General features: G+C 41.6%; 2 long non-coding RNA genes across 2 annotated transcripts; both read right to left on the bottom strand.

The window, feature by feature from the left end:
- Positions 1-289: 289 nt before the first annotated feature.
- Positions 290-6,451, bottom strand: LOC147357006 (uncharacterized). Its single transcript, XR_015143711.1, has 3 exons — positions 6,316-6,451; positions 3,181-3,301; positions 290-427 (listed from the first exon to the last, which is right to left on the bottom strand). It is a non-coding gene; the product is annotated as an uncharacterized LOC147357006 (long non-coding RNA).
- Positions 6,452-6,567: 116 nt separating this feature from the next.
- Positions 6,568-18,870, bottom strand: LOC147357007 (uncharacterized). Its single transcript, XR_015143712.1, has 2 exons — positions 18,743-18,870; positions 6,568-6,884 (listed from the first exon to the last, which is right to left on the bottom strand). It is a non-coding gene; the product is annotated as an uncharacterized LOC147357007 (long non-coding RNA).
- Between the last annotated feature and the right edge of the window lie 5,187 nt (positions 18,871-24,057).

Here is a 24,057-nt window from a genome sequence, read left to right on the forward strand (position 1 = left end):
CACCTGCTATCCACAGTGGGGTGTTGCAGGAAGGGGACCCCTTCCAGGGCCCAAAACTGAGCTGTTGTCTAATACTCAGAAGTGAATAGTCTGAGGAGACACACGTGCTGACAAAGCAAGAGATTTTATTGGGAAAGGGCACCCAGGTGGAAGGCAATAGTGTAAGGGACCTCAGAACAGCTCTCACACATGATTGCTGTCTTAGGTGTTATTTGGTTTTATGGCGATGGGATTAGTTTCCAGGTTGCCCTTGGCCAATCATTCTGACTCAGAGTCCTTCCTGGTGGTACACACCTTGTTAAGCCAAGATGGATGCAAGAGAGTAGGATTCTGGGAAGTGGTCAGGCATGTGTGTCTCCTTTTGACCTTTCCCGAGCTTTTCCAGTTGGTGGTGGCTTATTAGTTCCATGTTCCTTAGCAGGACCTCCTGTCGTAAAACAATTCATGCAAATGGTTACTGTGGGGCCTAGCTAGGGTGGGCGGTTTCAATCAGTGTGCTTACCCTAACAGCTCCCCACTGAGAAGCGTCATACTCAAGATACTTCGTGGGAATTGGGGCCGAGGTCTCTTTCTTCTGTAATTTCTTCCTGCTGTGCATGGGTGTAGGCCTGCCTAGCAGAGCAGAAGTCTCTCTCTACCTGATCAAAGCCAAGGTATTTTTTGCCTGAAACCAGCATTCACCCTTGTAATAACAGCAATTTAGTTTGAAACTGTTGGCTCCTCTCAGAGATGAAATAGGAGACCTAACAGGATGGTAATCACTGGTCCCCAGAAACAGGAGGCAACATTTGGGGTGAGGGCTACAGGATTTGTGACTTTTTTTTTTTTTTTTTTGATTGATTGCTGGTGAGGCAAAAGAGCTGTGCCCCAGGAATCTTGTGTTTAGTCTGAAGTTATCATCCTCCACCTAGTTTGGGGCTCTAGTTCTGTAGAAGAACTCAAAGACATTGTTATGCTTATTTCTTTGAGTAGGAACCAGGACCCTGTCTGGAGGCTGTACCACCATTTGATTGTTTCTCCTGTTTCTGTATCCCCTCCCTTCCCTGATGAGCAATCATTTGAATCCACCCTTTGGAGCTCAGGGAAGGTCAAGGAGGCTGAATGAAGCCTATATCCTACAGACAAGAAATGGAGAACACAGAACAGATCTGTACTCCAGAGCCCCACAGAGTTCTGCTCAGTTTTAATTTAGGGAACAAGGCAGCCATGATTGTGATAACTTCCTGTGAAAATGGGGCATAGGACTGCCTCAGCCTGGAGAATAGACACCGACTTGGAAGTATTCCTGAGTTCCAAGTTCTAGATCTCAGTCTTGTACGATTAAAATCTCAATCCCTTGGTCTGCTATTTTGGTGCAACAGACCCAATTAGAAGTAGTTGGAGGAGTGATAACTGGAATTTAGTAGACAAAATAAATCTCATTTCTTTTTAGAAGTATAGGCCTGAAACCCAGTCTGAACCTGGCACTTCAGGGAGACATGTAGCCAGGTAGCCAGTTTCCTAGTTTTATAAAAAGTAAGGTTGCAGTTACTAGCTTCCAGCATACATTGTTTTGAGAATGGTGGCATCCAAGCTGGACATGCCTCAGAAATCTCAAGTGTTTAGCAAGACAAGGTCTAATCTGAAAGTACACCCATAGCATCACCTAGTTATTCCCCAAGATGTCTGAACTGTAGCTGCTCTATTTGGACTTTTAATTGTAAATCTTTCCTTAATAGCCAAAGCAGATTTCACTGTTAACGATGTCGGTGTTTCTCTAGGTATGAAAAGATGTAAGATTTGGGACTCATAAAGTCTTTTCTTGAAAAGATCTATCTGAAGGCCTGTTCTGCCAGTTTTTCCCCAGAGCACAGAGTGCCTCATTCCTGATTTTCATCCTGAACTCCTTTCAGGGCAATTGAAGGTCAGCAGTGGCAGTGGCCATGATTTAATCTTTGTAGATGTAGATGGCAAGTGTCAGTTTTCAGTTGGCAGAGCCCCCATTGCTCATAAACTTGACCATGATTCTGAGGGGTGCATTTCTTCACCATTTTATCCCATGGTGCTGAGAATGTCCATTCTCAGGTTTGGCAAAGATTTTGTTGACAGGCCACTCAATGTGCTGTTACTGGACTAGGCCATAAAACAGTATCCAAAATTCTCTGGACCACCTGTCTTACTAGCCTCTTGGTCCAGAACAACATTCCCTCTTGTTGCCTCTTCCCATATCTAGAGTTACACTGTTACCATCATCAATCTCATATGGAACTATATATTATTTTATCAGACGCCTCAGTCACACATTTAGCAGTGTAAGAAACAGCAATTTTGTAAAACAGCTATTTTTTGTTTAATTGTGTAAAACACAATTAAAATTGTGAAATACAAATAACATAGCCAGCAGTATTAGTAAAGTCACAAGTAAGACTTAAGAGCTTCCATTAGATGTAGCCCAGTATATCCCAGGTCATCTGACTTAGTCTACTCTGTACGAATCTTTATCTTCCAGGGAAATTATATATTGGCACTGTCTATAAGGCACATAGGCCAGTTTTCTAGTATTACTAGACTGATTAACCTTAGTATGATTTAATTGTTTCCAACATAGAGGAGACTTTAAACTTAAATTACCATAACCTGGAGTTATCTATACAAATCCATCCCATAATTGTGGGAGATGTTTTCCTCCTTTGCTGAAACTTTGCTTGTTGCTCTGATTGAGTTTGAGTGATAGAAGAAAGCACAAATTTATGGCCAAAGTCAGAGCAGGCATTATTAATTGACCTGGTGAGGGGATCCCATCTAGTAATATCACAGTGACCTGAATATGACGATAATTTTTTTTTTTTTCTAAGTAAATTTTCTCAGGGCCAACCAGTTAGAGCCTTGTAGTAATTTACCAAGGTAATCCAGAACTAGATACAGGTAATTGGCCACACACCCAACAATTGGATTGATTTCTAAAACTAGCATAGGATTAGGTCTATGATAGAAAAGCATTTGATTTATATGCAGAGGTCTAAGAAGTCAAGAAAACATTATAAACGATCATGTAGTTTCTCCTGTTTGAGCATCATTTTAAGGTGAGATCAGGTCAGCTGTCTTCTCTATAGACCAATCTAGTGTAAGGGCCTTTGGAAGTGGGAATTAATCTAAAAGTTAATTTCCCTTCAGTTTCGTGCATGAGCCAGTTAAGAGTACCTGATAAAAACGTCCTTCCATCCAGGTTGGAGACAGTCCCTTAAATTATGTCTTTTTCCAGTTCTTGATGCAGGTCATTGAGGCATCTGATCTTCATCCAAATGTAGATTACTGAGATAAGCTTCAGAAACAAACTTAGGGTGTTCTTTACAAATTCAATTAAATTTTACATTAATATCACATAACAGCAAAGAACTATCCAAGAAATGAATCTTACTAGATGCAGACCTCCTTTAACAAACTTGGATTTAGCATATATTGAAACATCTTTTTCTCCCTAAAATTACCCTCATTTTTATCATATATAACCAAATTAAGGCTAGTTTGTTTGCAAAATAGGTCTGTTCCCACTAATTTTGGTCTGATGATTTATATAACCATGATTGATCACAGACTTTTTATTTTGCTGAAACATTTATAGAGTCTCAGACTGAACTTTCAAAATAAAACAGGGCTGGGAAACTCACACCAAAGGCTTATCACAGATTTTGCCTAACAAATCTAGGTGAATTCTTCCCTTTTTAAGGTCTCAAAAGTTCCTTGAGATTTTTGTACCTTTTAGTGAGATAATCTTCCTAACTCATTTGATAAACTGGAAACCTAAGAGTTTCCAATTTCTGGAGGAGTCAGATAGAGAGAAAATATAACTGTTTGGCTTATAATATATAATTTTACCGAAGTATTGTCATAATTAGTTTGAGAGGAAGATTTTCCCTACTCCCAGAAAATGTAAGATTCAAACCCGTAATTTTTCAGATACAAACCATAAAAGTTATAAGCATATTCGCTAGTTCATTCAGTCCTTTTGTTAACTTTTGTGAAGTCATCAGGTTTTCCATTAGAATACCAGGACATATAAGGATGTTAAAGTGAAGTGAAGTTGCTCAGTAGTGTCCGACTCTTTGCGACCCCGTGAACTGTAGCCCACCAGGCTCCTCTGTCCATGGGATTCTCCAGGCAAGAATACTGGAGTGGATTGCCATTTCCTTCTCCAGGGGATCTTCCCAACCCAGGGATCGAACCCAGGTCTCCCGCATTGTGGGCAGGCGCTTTAACCGTTGAGCTACCAGGGAAGCCCTAAGAATGTTAAGAACAGATATAATTTCTAGGATCTCTGTATCAGTAATTTTACCATACATTGTAACATGAGTGGATTTATTACTCATTTGATAATCTCTTTCATGTAATTTAACCAACCAAATAAACACAGTTTAATATCTCTCTTTGGGATGTTTCAGGGGCCCTCTGAAGCACCCCAAAGTTAGCTAGAGGTCAAAGGAACTTCAAAAGAATTCGATTTAGTAAGTTTTATTGAAAAGATCCATTAAAAAGGTTTAGAACATTTGGTCAGATTTAGTCAATGTTGCTGGGTGTATCATTTAGCTTGCTGATATGTCACAGTGGGCATAAATACCAAGGCTCAAGGTCTAGTGAAAGTCAGCTCCGCCATCTTGGACCTAGTTGGCTCTAACCAGTTTTCTTATGCTTGTGTCATTCATAACAAAACCCATTTATCTAACTAATTGTAATCCAATTTTAGAAAATCTTGGTCATGCATAACTCTTTTTAGCATTTTTTCATTCTTTTTTTTTTTTACTGAAAACACACTTCCTACTTTTCTTTAGCAACCAAGAACTAACTTTCATATTAGCATTTTATAGATTGGCCAGCATAAATACCAGTGATAGTCTCTAAAACCCTTGCTTTCTTAGAACATTTTAGGATGGCACCAAACATTATTCATTTATAGCTCCGAATCTCTTTGTTTCTCTGTAAAACAAAATTAGTGTTTAGTAGTAAATGCTTCAAAATCTTATTTTATTTGGAAATGATCTAACTATTCAATAGACTTTCAACACTTCGTTTAGCACAACCCTTAGAAATTCAAGTTATGCCCATCTGGAGAGAATATTTTAAACAGATATTTCTAAAGAATAATTATTCCTAATAGAGTTTATCCAAAAGCTCATATCTCATTTACATTTTTTTTAGAAGTTTCTTCACTAGAGGTAATTTCCCTATTGACAAACTTGTAACAGATACAATATTTAGCTTACTAGGTACAGTGAAAATATTCTACTTAATGTTAATTACTCTAAGACATGTTTATATTAGACAGGTCAAGAAACAAACATTAATATCAGGTATTTAATACTGAATATTTCCCACTTCACATGAAACTAGAATTTATTGTTTAATTTAGAATTATTTGATTTGTAAGGACTTACTTTTCTTTAAGCCAATTAAATACAGCTCATTTACAAATTAACCTCACAAATACTATCCAGAGACAAAGACATGCCAAGACATATTTAGACAGACACAATGCAAGATCTAGCTTTATTTTCTATGCTTAGTCATGAATTGGATATTACAATATAAAGTTTACTAGTTTATAAAAAACAGTTGGAATAGATAATACTTTTAAAGTCTTTTCCCCTTTTTTCCTCAGTCTCAGGAGTTAAAGATGGTCTAGATAAGTGTTCCCGAGAACAGAGCCAGAGCCCTGGTCTCAAGGCACAGGGAAATAAAATCAAGTTCTAACAAAATTGCAGCAGGTCTAAACCAAATGGTGGCCAAACAAAGAAAAATGGCCATAAAAATCACAACACAGAACACAAAGTTAAAACACACACATATAAACCTGGCAGTCCTCATCAGACACTCCCTTAAATACAAGAAAACAGTCTCTCAGAAAACCTCCTATACAGACACAGAACTTCAGATCCAAGTGCGAACAGAGTAAAGGAAAATATCTCAGGTCTTCAAAGATTTCAAAGGAAGGAAAGGAAGCCAGGTTGAAAGAAGGGGGAGGAGGCAGGAGAGGGGGGCAAAAGGGGTGGCCTTACAGACATCTCCTGCCACCTGCAGACACCCAGGCCTGGGCCTCCAGAGAAGGGAGGACTGGAACTCGGCCCTACCAGAAATCAGACCAGAACGGAACCAGAATTCAACTTCTCTGCCAAGAGGAGGTGATCAGTCTCCAATCCTCAGCTCAGGCTGAGGCCCTTCGATCATCACATTCCTGTGTCCAGGACCGGGGGACTAGTAAAAAGGGGAAGGATAGGAAGGGTTAAGGAGAGTAGAGAGAGAGAGAAAAGGGGAGAGAGGTCAATAAAGTCTCTTGTTCTTTACCGGTCGTGGCACTCTGGTCAGTTGTCCTCATCAGGAGACCAGGGACAAAAAGGTCCCAGTTGCGGCTGCTGGGTCTGGTCCATTGGCAGGCAAGCTGGTCCCTGAGTACCCCCAAGTGGTCAGGATGTCAGTTGCAGTGAAGAAGAGTCCCCGCCAGACTCGCCATTTGTTGCAGGAAGGGGGACTCCTTCCAGGGCTCGAAACTGGGCTCTCATCTAACACTCGGAAATGAATTGTCCAAGGAGACATACGTGCTGACAAAGCAAGATATTTTATTGGGAAAGGGCACCCCGGTGGAGAGTAGTAGGGTAAAGGACCCCAGGAGAACAGCTCTGCCACATGGCTTGCAGTCTTGGGTTTTATGGTGACGGGATTAGTTTCCGGGTTGTCCTTAGCCAATCATTCTGACTCAGAGTCCTTCCTGGTGGTGCACGCCTTGTTCAACCAAGATGGATGCCAGAGAGAAGGATTCTAGGAGGTGGTCGGACATGTCGTGTCTCCTTTTGACCTTTCCCGAACTCTTCCAGTTGGTGGTGGCTTATTAGTTCCTTGTTCCTTAGCAGGACCTCCTGTCGTAAAACAACTCATGCAATTGGTTACTGTGGTCCCTGGCCAGGGTGGGCGGTTTCAATCAGTGTGCCTCCCCTAACAACTCCTCCCTGAGAGACTTCATACTCAAGTTACTTCTTGGGAATTGGGGCGCAGATCTCTTTCTTCTATAACTTCTTCCTGCTGCGCATGGGCGTATGCCTGCCTAGCAGAGCAGAAGTCTCTCTCTACCTGATCTAAGTCAAGGTATTTTTTGCCTGAAACCAGCATTCACCCTTGTAATAACAGTAATTTAGTTGGTTGGGTGGGGTCTGGGACCTGGCTCTGCAACTGCTGCCAGCTGAGACCTGCCTCCTCAGCCAGGGCCGTGCACTGGTGGGAGGACGCAGACTGGGTGCTGGATGGATGCCCTCCTGAACCCGAGAAGGATAACCTGCCCGCCCAGGACCCCTCCTCCTCGCCTGGGCCTGGACCTGGGAGGTAGAAGGTGGTGCCTTGGGACCTGACCCTGTCTTGTCAGAACTGAGCGTAGCATTTGCTTTGCAGGAACATCATGACCTGACCATGACCTGACCTCAAGAACAAAGTCTCTGACCCCAGAAGTAACCAGGCCACTTCTTCAGCTTCCCTAGAAAAGGGCTTTGCTGAAAGCTTTCTGGGAGCTCAGGTTTTTTTGTTTGTCCTTTCTCCTTGTTTGGACCTGAAGTAAGGCTTTCTCTGCTCCAGGCTCCTGAAGGTTTGGTACTGCTTGGCTTCACTGTGTGTTAGGAACACACACTTGTGATCAGTACCAAGATGATATTCTAATCAAGAATAGAATATCTTTTTATTCTCAATGTGTTAGCTTCGTCCCGCTTCAACCTGAAATGCTATCAACAACTTGGGGGCAGGTCATTTTCTCTCATATAAATTATTTTCTGAATCAGAGAGGAATGTGTGAGCCTGAGATTCAGTTTTTAAAATAAAATGCTTGCTCTGAAAAGCCAAACTTGACCATAGAAACATACTTTCTGGACAGTACCCATTGGATTCACCTTGTCCAGAGTCCAGTTCACTCTGAAAGTTCTGTGGTGTATCATTGCCATGGTAATGTGGTAATGCACATTTTGCATTCTGTACCAAGTGCCAGTTAGTGAGCTGAGAGAGGTTCATGTAAGGTGTCAAGTGAGAAGGGCTCACCTTCAACCTTGAAAGTTTGAAAATGGGTAATCTGAACTGTTGTTCTGGAGGTAAGTCCTCACTGATCCTCTGAAGGTTGTTCCTTCAAATGGGCTGGTTAACTTTTACTAATGAATTTTCCTCATCTTTTTTTTTTTTTTCCTTTTCCATCACTCTAATTTATCTGCAGAGTTATAAATATGTCTTATAGTTTTTTTATTCCTTGTTATATTTTGACTCTTCTATCTGGTGACTGCCTTAATTATCTTCCTAAATTTAGAAGAATGTACAATTTCCCAGTGCCAGTTTTGTACACGTCCTACCAGAGAACAAATGGAAAGACGTGAAGCAGGAAAACCGTGAGGTCTCCCCTACAATGGACATTATAGGAAAAGGGAATTACAGCTCAACACTTCTAAATGTAGCTTCCCAAATCTACAGGTACTAGCAGTGTAAATCCAGAGACTTTTAAAAAGGAAAAAACCTGGGATTTACTTGTGGGATTTCTATGGGTTGATGTGGACAAGATCACTGTTTGGCTGTTGCCAGGGAGTTTGGTGAGATGGGGCAATGCTGTCAGGTTAGTAGGACAAACATTTGGTCACTGAGGGAAGGAGGGTCTCTCTGCTGATCCTCAAGAACAATCTTGGGTTGTGGTCTCCAGGTTGTGAGTATGGAGATGATTTTCAAAAAGAATTTGGGGCTCTACTGTCTTCCACTACAGGGTCTAGAGCATGATAAGGAGTTGATAAGAGTCAGAATTTTAGTGAGGGCAGACTTAAACTCCTGCCCATTCTTACATAGTGCCAGGTCCAAGCTGCTCAAATAAGTGTTCAGATCAGCTGTGAGACTTTGAGCATCACAGACGTAATTAAGCCACCAAAGCCCAGCACAGATGGCCACCTCCCCAGTTAACTCACATTAACTGCTCATCCAGACTTGGTCAGTAGAAGGGAAGCTAATTCCTTGTACAGCCATCATGTAGCCTTTGGTTTAGAAGGTTCTGAGCTCTGAGAAACTTGGTGACCAAACAGACACAGTACAGGATTCCATACCTTGTAAGGGCACCAAAGTAGAGGGAGTATATATTGTATATATGTATATATATATATATATGTATATATATATATATGTATATATATATATGTAGAATGTAAGCTTAGTTACTGGTCCTTGTAACAACAATGACTGATATTTAAGAAGCCTCTGTCCATCATCCAAATATTAACCTTAGAATTTAAGATTCCACTCACATCATGAGAAGTCAATACAATAAGGTTTCGTCCATTAATTATTAATTATTTTTAAAGCTTCAGGTCGATGCCCCAATTACTCTTAGGCAATGGGCCACCCGCGTGAAATTACATCTAATTCTCTGCTTAGATAAACACTAGGTTACTGGTGAGGCCCTCGGAGTTGTGTCAAAACTCCCAAGGCCATACCTTTTCTTTCAGTGATAAACAAATTAAATTCTGATCCTGTGGACAAACTCAAAGCGGGAGCTTGCAGGAGAGCAGTATGAAGAACTTTAAAAGCCTTTTGAGTATCTGGAGACCAAACCAGTTTGTCGGTTTGAGCTTGCTGAGTTTCAGCTATAAGTTTATATAAAGGCCCGGCAAGTTCCCCATAACCTGGAATCCTAATGCAACTGTAGCCTGTGATTCCTCAAAATCCTCTCAGTTGTCTTAAAGTCATAGGTAGGGGATGATTTAGTATAGGTTTAATTCTCTAGGGACCTATGGCCCTAGTCCCTTCTGATATGATTAGGCCCAGCTATCTAACAGATTCTTGACAAAGCTGAGCCTTTTCTATTGATGCCTTGCAACCGCCGCCTGCCAGGAAGTTTAAGAAAGCTCCTGAGGCTCGTGAACAAGCTTCCTCTGTCTCAGCACAGAGCAGAATATCATCTACATATTGTAACACCACCGCTTCACAGCTATTAAAGTGTTGAAGATCCCGTGACAAACTTTGTCCAAATAAGTGAGGACTGTCACAAAATCCCTGGGGCAAAACTGTCCGGGTCAACTGAGAAGCTGGCTGCGTAGGGTCTTCAAAGGCAAATAGAAATTGACTTTCCTCTGCCAAAGGCACTGAATAGAAAGCATCTTTCAAATCAATTACTGAGAAATATTTGGCTCATTCAGGCATTTCAGACAATAGAGTATAAGGATTAGGCACCATGGGGTGTAAAGAACTACAGCCTCAAATTTATTATTAAATCTTGAACGTCTTCATTTACCATTTGATTTCTTTATACCCAAAATAGGAGTGTTGCATGGACTGTTACAGGGAATTAATAGTCCCTGCTCCTTTAAATTTTCAGTGATGGGTTTTAACCCTTCTTTAACCTCAAGTTTCAGTGCATACTACTTCTTATGTGGAAATAAGTGCAGGTCTTTGAGCTTGGCAACTACAGGAACAGCAGTTTGTGCTCGACCCACTGATTTTCCATCAGCCCACACTCTAGGATTTACATTTTGTTCAATTAAAGGGAGAGAAAGGGAGGGCTCCATATTCATGAAAACAGAAGCATGGACCTTGCTCTGTATATCCCTCCCCAAATGCAGTGAGGGAGACCTGGCATGATCAGAAACTCGTGTGAAAATAGCACAGTCTCAATTATAGCTTAAAGAACAAGTGAAATAATACCTTTTGGCTCATCCAGACAGTCCCATTATGGAAGCGGATTGGGAAGAAAGTGGGCCAGGGGCTTCAGTAAACACAGAGTAAGCTGCCCCAGTGTCTAAAAGGAAATCGACGGATTGGCCCCCCAAAGTTATTAATACCCAGGGTTCCTCAGGTGTAATTAGGACGGGAGCTTGTGTGGGGACTGCATGGGCAACTTCAGTCCTGATTGTCTTGAGAGTCCGACCCCTGAAACCTACGCATCTGGGGGCAGTCTCTCTTTCAGTGTGGTCCTTTGCAGATCGGACATGGAGCAGGGGGCAGCTTAGATGCCTGAAGGCAATCCCAACTGAGGTGCCCCTCCTTTCCTCAGTAATAGCAAGCCCCTCCCTTTTCACCTGGGTCCCTCTGCGCATTTTTCTCAGGCTGTTTCAGGATGGTTCTTACAGCCATTATGAGGGCTTCCACCTGTTCCTTTTTCTGCCTTTCTTTCTATTCCTAATATTCCCTACCATAATAGACTGTCTGAGCCAGTTTTAACACATTATCTAAAGACTGATTTGGTCCACACACCCATTTTAATAGCTTATGGTGGATATCTGGAGCCAACTAAGTGAGAAATCTATCTTTTAACATCACTTTTCCCTCTTCACTTTTGGGATCAATCTTAGTGAATCTGTGAAGGGCTTCTCTCAGTTTATCTAGGAATTTACCAGGAGCTTCCTTCTCCTACTGTTCTATGTTTGCCAATTTGCCACAGTTTAAAGGCTTAGGACACGCCTGCTTGAGTCCTTCAAAATACACCTGACAAAATGACTCTGATCCCATCTTCCTTTAGCTATGTTGTAGTCCCAATCTGGTTCTATAGTTGGGACTGCCTGATTCCCAGTGGGGAGGGTGGCTATCTTGTCCTCCCTCTCCCCTACTGATTCATTACCAAGCCATTCATCTCCATAAGCAACAGCTTTTCCCAAAATTTGACTCTGAGTCAGGAGTCAGTGTTTGTTCCAAGATATACATCACATCCTTCCAAGTAAGGTCATAAAGCAGAGTAACACCTTTAAAAGCTCTAATATATTTTTCTGGGTCCTCTAAATAGTCCCCTTGATTCTTGGTATTTCTTGGTAAGAAAAAGGCTTATTAACTTGCATAGACTGATTATTTTTCCTAGTGAGTGCTTCATGAAGAGCAACTGCTTGTGTGGCTGTTCCTCAGTCTCTCTGGCTGCTCTGTGCATATGATCCCAGGGATAGACTGGAGAAACCTGATTTTCTTGATCTCTTTGTCTCCTGTCCTCCATCTCATCTAGCAAAGTAGGAGGATAGGAGGGAGCTAAAGGAGTCACACCCAAACCCATACCCTTAGGACACAAGTCTGGCATATTTCAAAGAGAGAAAAAGGGCAACACATATGCTACTTCTACCCATTACCCTTGTTTTCTACAGAACCGGTCTAATTGTAAAACAGTATTCTACTTAAGAGACCCTCCAATTGGCCACCATTTGCTGTTCTCCAGTGGCTACCGTGGTCATGCAGTATCACATAGGAAGAACAGGTGTGTCTTCTTTAAGCCCTGGGAATCAAATCTATCCTATTTTTTCAGGATACAGTTCAAAGGAGTGAGGCTGGAATTGTTAACTCCCATCTGTAAGAGAGAAAAAAGTGACCAGCGCCATCTTTCTACCAGAGGCGTCCCTCCCTGCTCTAGATGGGGATGTAGACAGACTTTACACCAAAGCTTTTCTTTCCTGGTCAGACTTAGTCGGTCCCTTACTGTTGAAGGCACCGTACTCATCCCTCCAGGTTCTACCGCCGAGATTGAGTGGGGATGCACCAGGGATAGACCTGATGGCATCCCTGACTGACGTCCAGCTCTTCACCATTAAACTTTGCTTGCCTCTGATGCCACCCGGGGTGAAATTAGAGTAACCTTCCACGAAAAGACACCAGGATTCTTGGCCTCCAGTTGAGAATTCAATCCAGGGCCAGAGATGAGGCTTGATCACTCAGAGCTTTTGTGCAATAGAGTCTATAAAAGTTTAAAAGGGATAGAAAAAGCTTCTGACATAGACATCAGAAGGGGGCAGAAAGAGTACCCCCTTGCTAGTGTTAGCAATGGAGTTATATACTCTCCAATTAGTTACGACAGGGAATCAAAAGAATGCCTGGAAGTTGTAAAGACCTCACTAGACCTACTCCCATAATTTACATTTTAAGATAACAGGATTAGCCAAAAGGTTTTTTCCAGAGACTGTCCTCAAGCAGGACACATTATTGTTATATAAGGAATGTAGAGGGAAAGAGGGAAAAAAAACTTGTCCTTTTTCTTCCTTGAGAATTCCAGATCCCTCTCTCCTTGGGGACACCCAGACTTCTTATCAAACTGCCTAGGAAATGACTCTCTCACAAGGTCGTGGGCAGAGACTCATGGAGACAGTGAGCACTTGGAGGAGGCACAGCCTCATTCCTGGTCACATGTAGACAAGTTGAGGGTGGCAACAGGATTTTGGAGGTCAGAGACCCACTTTTTCACTGAAGCATAAAACACTGAGGTCCTGGGAGGACCCTGGAGACAAGGACACCAGGGGCCCAAGTCCAGGCTCTGAGGAGCACAGGGTCCCCTGGTCACATCCTGACTCTAAATTGCCCTTTTACTTTCTCACAGCCACTCCACATGACTGCTGCCCACCAACACCAGAAAACAGTATGGCAGATAACGAAGAATTAGAGAAGAAGAGCAAGAATATGGAAATCATTTATTTCTTCTTTCATATCTCGTTTTTTTTTTTTTTTTTCTTTTCTTTTTTTCTGATCCACAGACTCTTCCTTGTAACCTATTCCCATCTCCTCTTTCCATCTTTTTATGATTATCATTCTGCAGGACTAGGTCTCTTATAGGCAACTGGGTTCCTGGGACCTTATATAAAATATATGAAATCTGTCTGCAGCCCTCTTCCCCCACTTTCTTAGCATCGTCCTCACTCCTGACCTCAGGTTGGCACCCTTGAATCTGGCTTTGTCACCGTGAGTGGCCTGAGCAGGAGTTGAGGCTGGAGTCAGTAGGTCTGGACCCACACAGCTCAATGGGCCCCATAAAGTCTGCACTGCCCTGGGCTACCGCATATGGTTGCTTTCCTGCCCTGGAAGGGCTTGGACCTGCCCGACTGATCTCTTCCTTCTAGATGTCAGAAAACTCTCTGTTAATCTTTTTGAGGAATGCTTTTGGAGATGTCATTGTTCTTTCCTGGTGCCTCGAGGTTAAAGCATCTGCATGCAATTTGGGAGACCTCGGTTTGATCCCTGGGTTGGGAAGATCCCCTGGAGAAGGAAATGGCAACCCACTTCAGTATTCTTGCCTGGAGAATCCCATGGATGGAGGAGCCTGGTTTGCTACAGTCCATGGGGTCCAAAGAGTTGGACACAACTGAGCTACTTCACTTTCACTTTCACTTTGGGGATGTCATTGATGATGATGAAGACCTGGATGAGCAAGTGTGAATGAAGGGCATGGCATGAAAAGGTGAGGCTGAAGAGGGCACATGTCCCTCTTTTTTTCTGAGGATATACACAGACAGGCAGATTCACAGTGATACTATGTGGTTTCAACACATGCTCACCTCCAAACACCCTCCTTCACACAATCCCACACCATCTAAATGATGCAGTTGCTTCTGGAGACACCAGAACTGGGCCAGTACTTTTTTCTGGGAGGTCAATCTCTAGGTCTCACCACCTGTAAGAACCAAAAATCAGGGCTCCTCCTCAAATTGATGCAGCAAAGGGCCCCACCTTCACCAATTAGATTGTATCTGAGCAGAGGGATGTATATCCCTGAATATGAAGAAATCTCTTTGGCTGTTTCATAAACCTGTGATGAGAGATGAGAAAAAAAGTGTGAGGGTGTCAGCATCTTTTATTCTCTGCACTAAGTCTTCTCTTCTGATTTTTCTTCTCAGAAAACTAAAACTCCTTAAGTCAATGGCCTCAAAAGAAAACAGAAAGGCTCCCGTGTTAAAAAGGGTGGCCTATTTCATGTAAGATCTCTGTTTCCATTTGAACAACAATTACAAAATTCTTTTCCAAGAGGAAAAATTTCTGCTGAGGAAAGTACCTACTGTTATACAGTAGTAACTGATGCTTTCGTTTTAAAATGTCCTTTGGAATCAGCTCTGTGTTGACAATTGATATACCTTAAATATTCTAGCAACCAAGTAAACTGTATGCATCAGTGATAATGTACATTGTCAGACTACTATAATTGTATTCGACTGAATAAAATAAAAGAAGTGAAGCAACGGCCTTATTTCAGATAAACAGAGGTGACCATACCTTCAGGGTACTCAGTCCCTGTTCCTCATTCCAGCCCCGGGGGGGTTCCTCCAGCAGATCCTCCTGGGGAAGTAGTGAGACACAGAGTAGCTGTCAGGACACTGGTGAGGCTGCTCACCAATCCCTCAGTGTTCTATTTTTTCTTTTTTTTTTTTTTGATGGGGACACAAGGTGGAGCGTATGCATGTGGGAGGTTAGTAATTATGGACTGAGCTACCACTGAATCATTCTCTTTGCTGGATGAAGGAAAGCAAAGGAGAGGAGCAGGAAAGAAATGAGCTACAGCTTCTGCATATTAACCAGTGATAACCTAACAGATGAGGAAAAGAAACACTAAAATGCGTGTCAGCTTTCAATGATAGAGACCCATGACCCTCCTGTCTGTTGAGCTGCAATTCCCTTATTGTGCAATGTCCAATGTTGGGGAGACCTCATGGTTCTCCTGCTTCTGTTCTTTCCATTTTTGTTTTTATGGAAGAGTGTGTACAAAACTATCACAAGGAAATTGTACATTTTTCTAATTTAGGAAGATATTTAAGGTGGCCATTTGACAGCAGAACCAAAAAATATAAATTAAGGAATAAAACAAACTATAAAATACATTTATATCTCTGTAAAGTGATGGAAATGAAAAAAAAATGAGTTGATGTATGGCAAAACCAATACAACATTGTAAAGTAATTAACCTCCAATTAAAATAAATTTATGTTAAAAAAAAAAAGGAAAAACAAGTCAGTAATAGTTGACCAGCCCATTTGAAGAAACAGCCTACAGAGGATCAGTAGGAACCTCCCTCCAGAACAACAGTTCAGGTTGCCCATTTTCAGTCTCAAGGTTGAAGGTGAGCTCTTCTCACTTGACACCATATGTGAACCTCTCAGCTCACAAAGCGACACCTGGTGCAGAATGTGCATTATCACATTACAGTGGAGACGATTCATCACAGAACTTTCAGAGTGAACTGGACTCTGCACAGGATGAGTCCAACTGCTACTGTCCAGAAACTCTGTTTCTATGGACAAACTGGGCTTTTCAAAGTAAATATTTTTTTTTCAACTAAGGAATCCTAGGTTCATGGATTCCTCTCTGATTAAGAAAATAATGTATATGAGAGAAAAAGGCCTGCCCCCCAAATACAGTTGTTTGTGAACGTCTCAGGGTGAAGAAGAACAGGGCTAACATGTTGACAAGAAAATGTATTCCTGTATATATATCATTTCTATTCATTTCTAAAATTTCTAAGTAACCAGATATTTCTAGATCAAATAATTCAAAATATGTTCCAGTTGAAATAAAAAGCATTAATTGAAATTCAATTGCAAAATGTCATATTCTTACTGTAAAATACATATACTTATCAAATTATGTAAATCCTTCTCTCCTCTACATATATTACTTCCTTTTCTCCAGATACATCTACATGTACAGACTTACTTATCTCTCAATCTCTGCCAATTCATTTAACAATTTATCTGTTATTGTGTGTAAAGCCTGGCTATTCACTGAACAAGTAACAAAAAACAATTCACTGTGTTTTCAGCTGTAGGTTAGGTGAAAAGTGTATTGTTTTTCTACATGAAGAATTTTAGACCACCCAAAACTCTAGGATTAAATGTGTGTTCTGGGTCACAATTCAACACCTAATCAATCCCCAATCTCATGGTCATGAACAGTGGCTACAGAATGATAAGTGACCAGCCCCCTAAAACACAGAAGTGAAAACTTTAAGAGAAAGATGAAAAAGTGAAAATGAAGTCACTCAGTCATGTCCAACTCTTTGCGACCACATGGACTGTAGCCTACCAGGCTCCTCTGTCCATGGGATATTCCAGGCAAGAATACTGGAGTGGGTTGCCATTTCCTTCTCCAAAAGCTGCCCCATTTAAAACAAACTACCCCATTAAAAGTTGCCGCATTTAAAACAAATAAATTCCATGCCCAAGGCATGGAATCCCGTATTGTGTGTGTACCTCTGTGTTCAATAACATCTGATTCTTTGGAACCCCATGGCTGGTAGCCCACCAGGTTCCTCTGTCCATGGGATTTTCAAGGCAAGAATACTGGAGTGGGTTGCCATTTCGTTTCCAGGGGATCATCCCAACCCAGGGATGGAACTCATGTCTCTTGCACTGGCAGGCAGATTCTTTACCACTGAGCCATCTGGGAAGGCCAGGTATAGTACAAAGCCTTATCGTTACTGGAAAAAAAAAAAAAGAATGAAAGTGTTAGTAACACAATCACGTTGGGCTCTTTGCATCTCAGTGGACTGTAGCCAGCCAGTCTCTCTGTCCATGGGATTCTCCAGGCAAGAATACTGGAGTGGGTAGCCATTCCCCTCTCCAGGGGTCTTCCCAACCCAGGGATTGAACCTGTGTCTCTTGCATTGAAGGTAGATTATTTATTGTGTGAGCCACCAGGGAAGCCCTTCATTGCTGACTCAACTCACCTCACCTCCAAATATCTGAACTAACAGATTAAGTGCGTCCTTGATGAAGTAAAACAATAATTAAGATGGTGTCAAATTATTTAAAAGGATTACCCAACTGAGATATGAACCAAGTGTGGACTGTGAGGAAAGCTGAGCACCGAAGAATTGATGCTTTTGAACTGTGGTGTTGGAGAAGACTCTTGAGAGTCCCTTGGACTGCAAGGAGATCCAACCAGTCCATTCTGAAGGAGATCAGCCCTGGGATTTCTTTGGAAGGAATGATACTAAAGCTGAAACTCCTGTACTTTGGCTACTTCATGGGAAGAGTTGACTCAATGGAAAAGACTCTGATGCTGGGAGGGATTGGGGGCAGGAGAAGAAGGGGATGCCAGAGGATGAGATGCCTGGATGGCATCACTGACTCGATGGAAGTGAGTCTGAGTGAACTCTGGGAGTTGGTGATGGACAGGGAGGCTTGGCGTGCTGCAATTCATGGGGTCACGAAGAGTCGAACATGACTGAGTGAATGAACTGAACTGAAATGAACAATTTTAGTGCTTCCCAGCTTGATGGAAAATGTGTGTATGTGTGTTTGTGTGTGTGTATATATAAATAAGGAAACTGAGGAATAAAAATTAAAAAAAGAATTAGGGAATCTATTTTTTAATAGTATTTTAAAAGTATGTATTAAATTTGTTACAATATTGCTTAGTTTTTATGTTTTAGGATTTTTGGCTCCCAGGCATGTGGGATCTTAGTTCCTGACTAAAGACTGAACCCAGAACCCACTCCCCTTACTTTGGAATCCTAACCACTAGACTGCCAGGCAAATCCCTAGGGACTGTATTTTCAAATATATTGGAGGAATATAATTCAAAAAGAAATAAAGGACAGCAGTTCAGACACCCAATTTTAGAAGGAAATCAGAATGAAGCAGATTTCCCTTCTAGTTACCACCTGAGAACTCATGGTGAACGAAGAGCAAATGAGTAAATGTAGGTACAACTCTTAGAAACATGTACGTCAGAGTGTCAGCACTATCTGATAGTTCCATTAATAAGTCTGGAAAAAATAACAGTACTTCCAGAGACAGCATCTAGAAGGCTACAGAATACAGAAGGAAGGAAAGAGATTTTAATATACATTCTGTTGTAACTTGTGAATTTTCCAAAAGTGTGTTATTCTCGATGCTTTTAATATAAAATATTTTTATAAACTAAGCCCCATGTCATGGCACGTGACACCCACTTTGGTCCCAAGGTGAGGAATTCAGACAGGGTGCACTGGGGATGGCTATTTCTGCTCTAGGATGTTGGGATCTCAGGAGAGGAGACTCACCAGTTGGGGTTGATACTACACTAGGAGCTGGACTCCACTGGAGGTGACGTCACTGCCACGTCTGCAGCTGAAGCTGGGCTTGCTGGCAGAGCTTCAGGAAGCCTCCCCACGAGGCCTGGGCTTCCTCCTAGAAGGCAGAACCACAGAGCTCATTGTGGGTGGTAAATGGCTCCAGCAGGAGGTTGACCTGAGTGGCTCATGGCCGTTTCAGGCTTAACTGTGGACATTACATAGTGTTGTTTCCAGGACATCTGTCAGTGATAAGTAAGCCCTCATTACTCTGTATCAACTCTTGTTAAAGGAAAGGGCCTAGACTCACATCTAAGTGGGTGAAACATAAAAGAAATTGCATAGGTGTTAAGATTTATACCTGTACATATCAGTTTAAAAATAATAGCAACACATGAAAGGATGCTCAGCATCATTAATCATCAGGGAAATGCAGATTAAAAAAACAAACAATGAGGTATACAAAAAACAAATGTTGGTGAGGATACTGAGAAAAGTGAATCCTCCCACACTGTTGGTGGGTATGTAAATTGCAACAGACACTACAGAAAACAGTATAAAGGTTCGTCAACAAAATAAATATAGAGCTACCATATGATCTAGCAGTTCTACTCCTGAGTATATATTTGAAGAAAACCAAAACCACTAGTTCAAAAACGTACATGAAGCCCACTGTTCAAAGCAGTATTATTCACAGCTGCCAAGATATGAAAGTAACCTAAGTATCCAGCAGCCAGTGAATGGATAAAGAAGATGTTATGTGTGTGTGTGTATATATTCACATATGTGTGTATATATATATATATACACACACACATATATATATTCACAGACATACAATAGAATACTGCTGCTGCTGCTGCTGCTGCTAAGTCGCTTCAGTTGTGTCCGACTCTGTGCGACCCCATAGACGGCAGCCCACCAGGCTCCCCCATCCCCGGGATTCTCCAGGCAAGAACACTGGAGTGGGTTGCCATTTCCTTCTCCAATGCATGAAAGTGAAAAGTGAAAGTGAAGTCGCTCAGTCGTGTCCGACTCCTAGTGACCCCATGGACTGCAGCCTACCAGGCTCCTCTGTCCATGGGATTCTCCAGGCAAGAGTACTGGAGTGGGGTGCCACTGCCTTCTCCAAATAGAATACTACTCATTCATAAGAATTAAAATAGGCCATTTGTAGCAACATGGATAGACTTGGAAGGTATTATGCTCAGTGAAATAAATCAGAGAAAGACAGATACTGAATGATATCCCTTATGTGTGGAATATCAGCAACACAACAAACTAGTGAATGTAACAAAAAAGAGAAGCAGGCTCATAGAGAGAGAGACCAAACAAGTGGTTACCAGTGGTTATCATTTCTTTCTCCAGGGCACCTTCCCCACCCAGGACTTGAATCCTCATCTCCTGCATTGGCAGGCAGATTCTTTACTTCAGAAGGAAAGCCCAAGGAAGCCCACAGATACGTATGAAGATATATAAGTACATATGAAACTGAATCACTTTGCTGTATACCTGAAATTAATACAACATTGCAAATCAACTATACTTCAATAAAAGTTAAATATTAGTTCAAAAAATAAACACACTTTTAAATGGCCTACAGGTAATTTGACTCAAAGCAAAGTAAGCAATAATTTCAGTATCAGCATTTATATATCTCCATTACATAAGACTGTTCAAGTGACCCCTGCTCCCTTCCCACTATATGCTCCTACCTCTATCTCTAGTCTCAGGCCTCACTCTGATGTCAAACACTACACGTGCACAGCTTGCATTGTGGAGTCTGGGAGAAGGAAAATCCCAGTTTTATTGTTGAATAGCCATGCGAGTGTTCTGAACTTAATATTATCATCCGACACTTTTCTGTTGCAGTCTTAATTCTGTATCTACACAGAGAGAAAACCATGAGAGAACCCAAGGAGAAGGCAGTCATCTCAAAGTCAAGGATGGACTGCTCAAGAAAATCCAACTCGACCTTAAATCCCAGCCTCCAGAACATGAGAGAATAGTGTTCGGTCTTTTAAACAACCGGGTCTGTGGTATTTTGTGATGGCAGTCCTAGTAAACTAAGACAAGACTCTAAAATATCTTTGAATCTAAATTACTTTATTTATACAGCTTATAATTACAATGCATTGACTAACAAGTGAAATAATCTAGAGACAAAGGTTTACATACCTATGAATTTTATTTTCTCTTTGTATGTTTTTCCTGTGACTTCCAATTCCAATGAACTACTCATTGAACTCATTCTCAGGGTTTCCCTGGTGACTCAGAGGTAAAGAAACCACCTGCCAAATCAGGAGATGTGATTTTGATCCCTGGGTTGGGAAGATCCCCTGGAGAAGGAAAAGACAACCCACCCCAGTATTCTTGCCTGGAATATCCCATGAACAGAGAGGCCTGGTGGGCTACAGTCCATGGGATCGCAAAGAGTCAGACACATCTTTGCACCTAAACAGCAAACTCAATCCCGTCAAGGTTCATCTTATACTTATAAGGGCAAAGAAAATGAGAAGAGAAAAAGTTAATAGTCCAAGGCATTTAGAGAAAGTTGGCTTGCATAAAATTTACAAAATATTACTCAAATAATTTCTTGTTTTATTTTTACTTTCCTCTCATTCTGGTAATACTATTCTTCATGAATATGTCTGTTAGAATATTATTGTTTTTGTTGAAATGAAAAATTTTGAAATGAATAACACCCTTAGAAATTCTTACAGTATCACAATGTAAGTAAATAGAAAATGAAAATGACTTCATCTTGTTGTATAAGCAATTAATGCATTTTGGTTTCCTATTTAAATGCCAATGTGTTGGGGCTCCCAAATCTTCTGCCTGGAACTTGTGAGTCATATTCAAGTGTGCCAGCAACTCAAGAGAAGGGATCTTTTTCTCCTGCAATCTGCCTCACTTCAGAGTCCCATCGACTCCTTATAGTGTTTTCTTGACAAAAAGCTGATAATCATGATTAATCCCTCAACTTTCTTTCACTTCCCATTTCACATCTGCTAGTTCAACCTTCAGACTACCCACCCCACCTCCACCTCCACCAATTCTGAATCAAATCTCCCCTTGCATTAGTTCTTTTAAGTCCTTGAACCACAAACCATAAAAAGGATCAGACCACACACCTCAACTCTCCTCCAGCAAGGGGGCTTTGCCTCACAGAGCAGTCCCACACATGCTCTTTTTCTCCATCCATTTCCCCAATCCCCATTATCTCTAATTAAAGGTAGGGAGAAGAAAGGAACTGATATTACCTACATCTGGTGATTCTAGGCTAGCTCCCTTTTTAATTGTGTGTGTGCCCGTAGGGTCCACCTCTTTGCGGTCCCATGGAGTGTAGCCCACAAGGCTCTTCTGTCCCTGGACTTCTCCAGGCAAGAATACTGGAGTGGGCAGTTATTTCCTTCTCCAGGGGATCTTCCCAGCCCAGGGGCTGAACTTGAGTCTCTTGCTTCTACATTGAAAGGCAGATTCTTTACCTCTGTACCATCTGAGAAGCCCATCTTTACATACATGAAATTATTACACTCATTTCATAGACAATGAAACCAATGATTATCTGAACTACTTGTATAGCTCTGTGAATAAGTGTCAATTTAGCTAACTAGCAGCGACACTGGGATTCAAACCCAGATAAATCTGGGGCCAATTTCCACACCCTATCTGCATCATGCTGCCTTGAAGGCATTCTTTAGCACTTCTCATTGGCCTCCCTGGGATCCTAGAAAGACTGTTTTGGCAGGTAGTAAGAGGAGGTGTTTAGGAAGCAGAAAAAAAAAAGAATCTGAAGACCATATCTTCACATGTAAAAGAGAAATAAAATTTCTAACACAGAGAGTTCTTTAATGAAATCAAAAGTGAAAGTGAAAGTGGCTCATTGATGTCAGACTCTTTGTCACCCTATGGACTATACAGACCATGGAATTCTCTAGGCCAGAATACTGGAGTGTGTAGCCTTTCCCTTCACCAGGGGATGTTCCCAACCCAGGGATTGAACCCACGTTTCCCACATTGCAGGCAGATTCTTTACCAAATGGGCCACAAGGGAAGTCCAAGAATACAGGGGTGGGTAGCCTATCCCTTCTCCAGCAGATCTTCCCAACCCAGGAATGCAACTGGGGTCTCCTGCATTGCTGGTGGTTTCTTTACCAACTGAGCTCTCAGGCAACTCCAAGAATCAGATAAAGAATTTAGCACTGTTACTGCTGCTAAGCTACTGCTGCTAAGCTGCTGTTGCTAAGTCATGTCAGTCGTGCCCAACTCTGTGCGATCCCATAGACGGCAGCCCACCAGGCTGCCGTCCCTGGGATTCTCCAGCCAACAATATTGAAGTGGGTTGCCATTTTCTTCTACAGTGCATGAAAGTGAAAAGTGAAAGTGAAGTCGCTCAGTCATGTCGGATCCTTCGCGACCCCATGGACTGTAGCCTACCAGGCTCCTCCGTCCATGGGATTTCCCAGGCAAGAGTACTGGAGTGGGTTGCCATTGCCTTCTCCTTAGCACTGTTAGTAGGGAAGAATAAGATCACACACAGATATATACCTTGCTACTTTTCCTAACCCCTTTCTGATTAAACAGATCTAAACACACACACACACAGAGTAATTCAGGTTAGGCCATCCATGTTCTTGTTGACTTCTCCAAATTCACCACCTAACACCTCAGTTTATGTCCACTTCCTTGACTTCCTCACTGTTCCTGGCAGGCACATCCACACAGGGGCGCCTTTGCTTTAGACATCTTCTCTGCCTGCCGAGTTCATCCCCAAGACTTATATCTGTCATTGAGCAAATAAAGATTTTAAAAACTAAGATCAATCTCTGGCCATTTTGTTGCCCAATTATATCTTCTTTTGTCAGTTATATTAAGAGTTTTTAATATGTCTCTGCTGACTGATCATTTGCAATAGAGGTCAAAATTGCAATTATTTAAGCCCACAAGTTGCTTTAGAGGGCAATAAAACAGAAAATTGACACTGTTTGATCTTTTTCACAGTCGTTCCTTTATGGAAGCTTACCTTTTGCAATGAAAATGTACTACTAAACCGCTTTGACATTTTCCTTAATGTGCACAAAAACAGATATACACAATAGATCAGAATAGAATGGAAAATAAACTTAAAAATGTCATTGTGGAATATCGTGAAGTGCTCTGAATATTTACCATTGTAAGAAAATGTCCAAGAATAGTGCATATGAAAAGTATTTCTAAATTGTACACAATTTATTAAAAAAAAAAAAAAACCACCTTTCGCTATCTTTTAAAAAAAGAAAATATCCAAAAAGGTGTTGGTAATT

Source organism: Bos grunniens, chromosome 16 (genome assembly GCF_055505025.1).
Source record: "Bos grunniens cultivar Pamir isolate PY7600 chromosome 16, Bosgru_T2T1.0, whole genome shotgun sequence".
In the NCBI taxonomy this organism is placed as follows: Eukaryota; Metazoa; Chordata; class Mammalia; order Artiodactyla; family Bovidae; genus Bos; species Bos grunniens.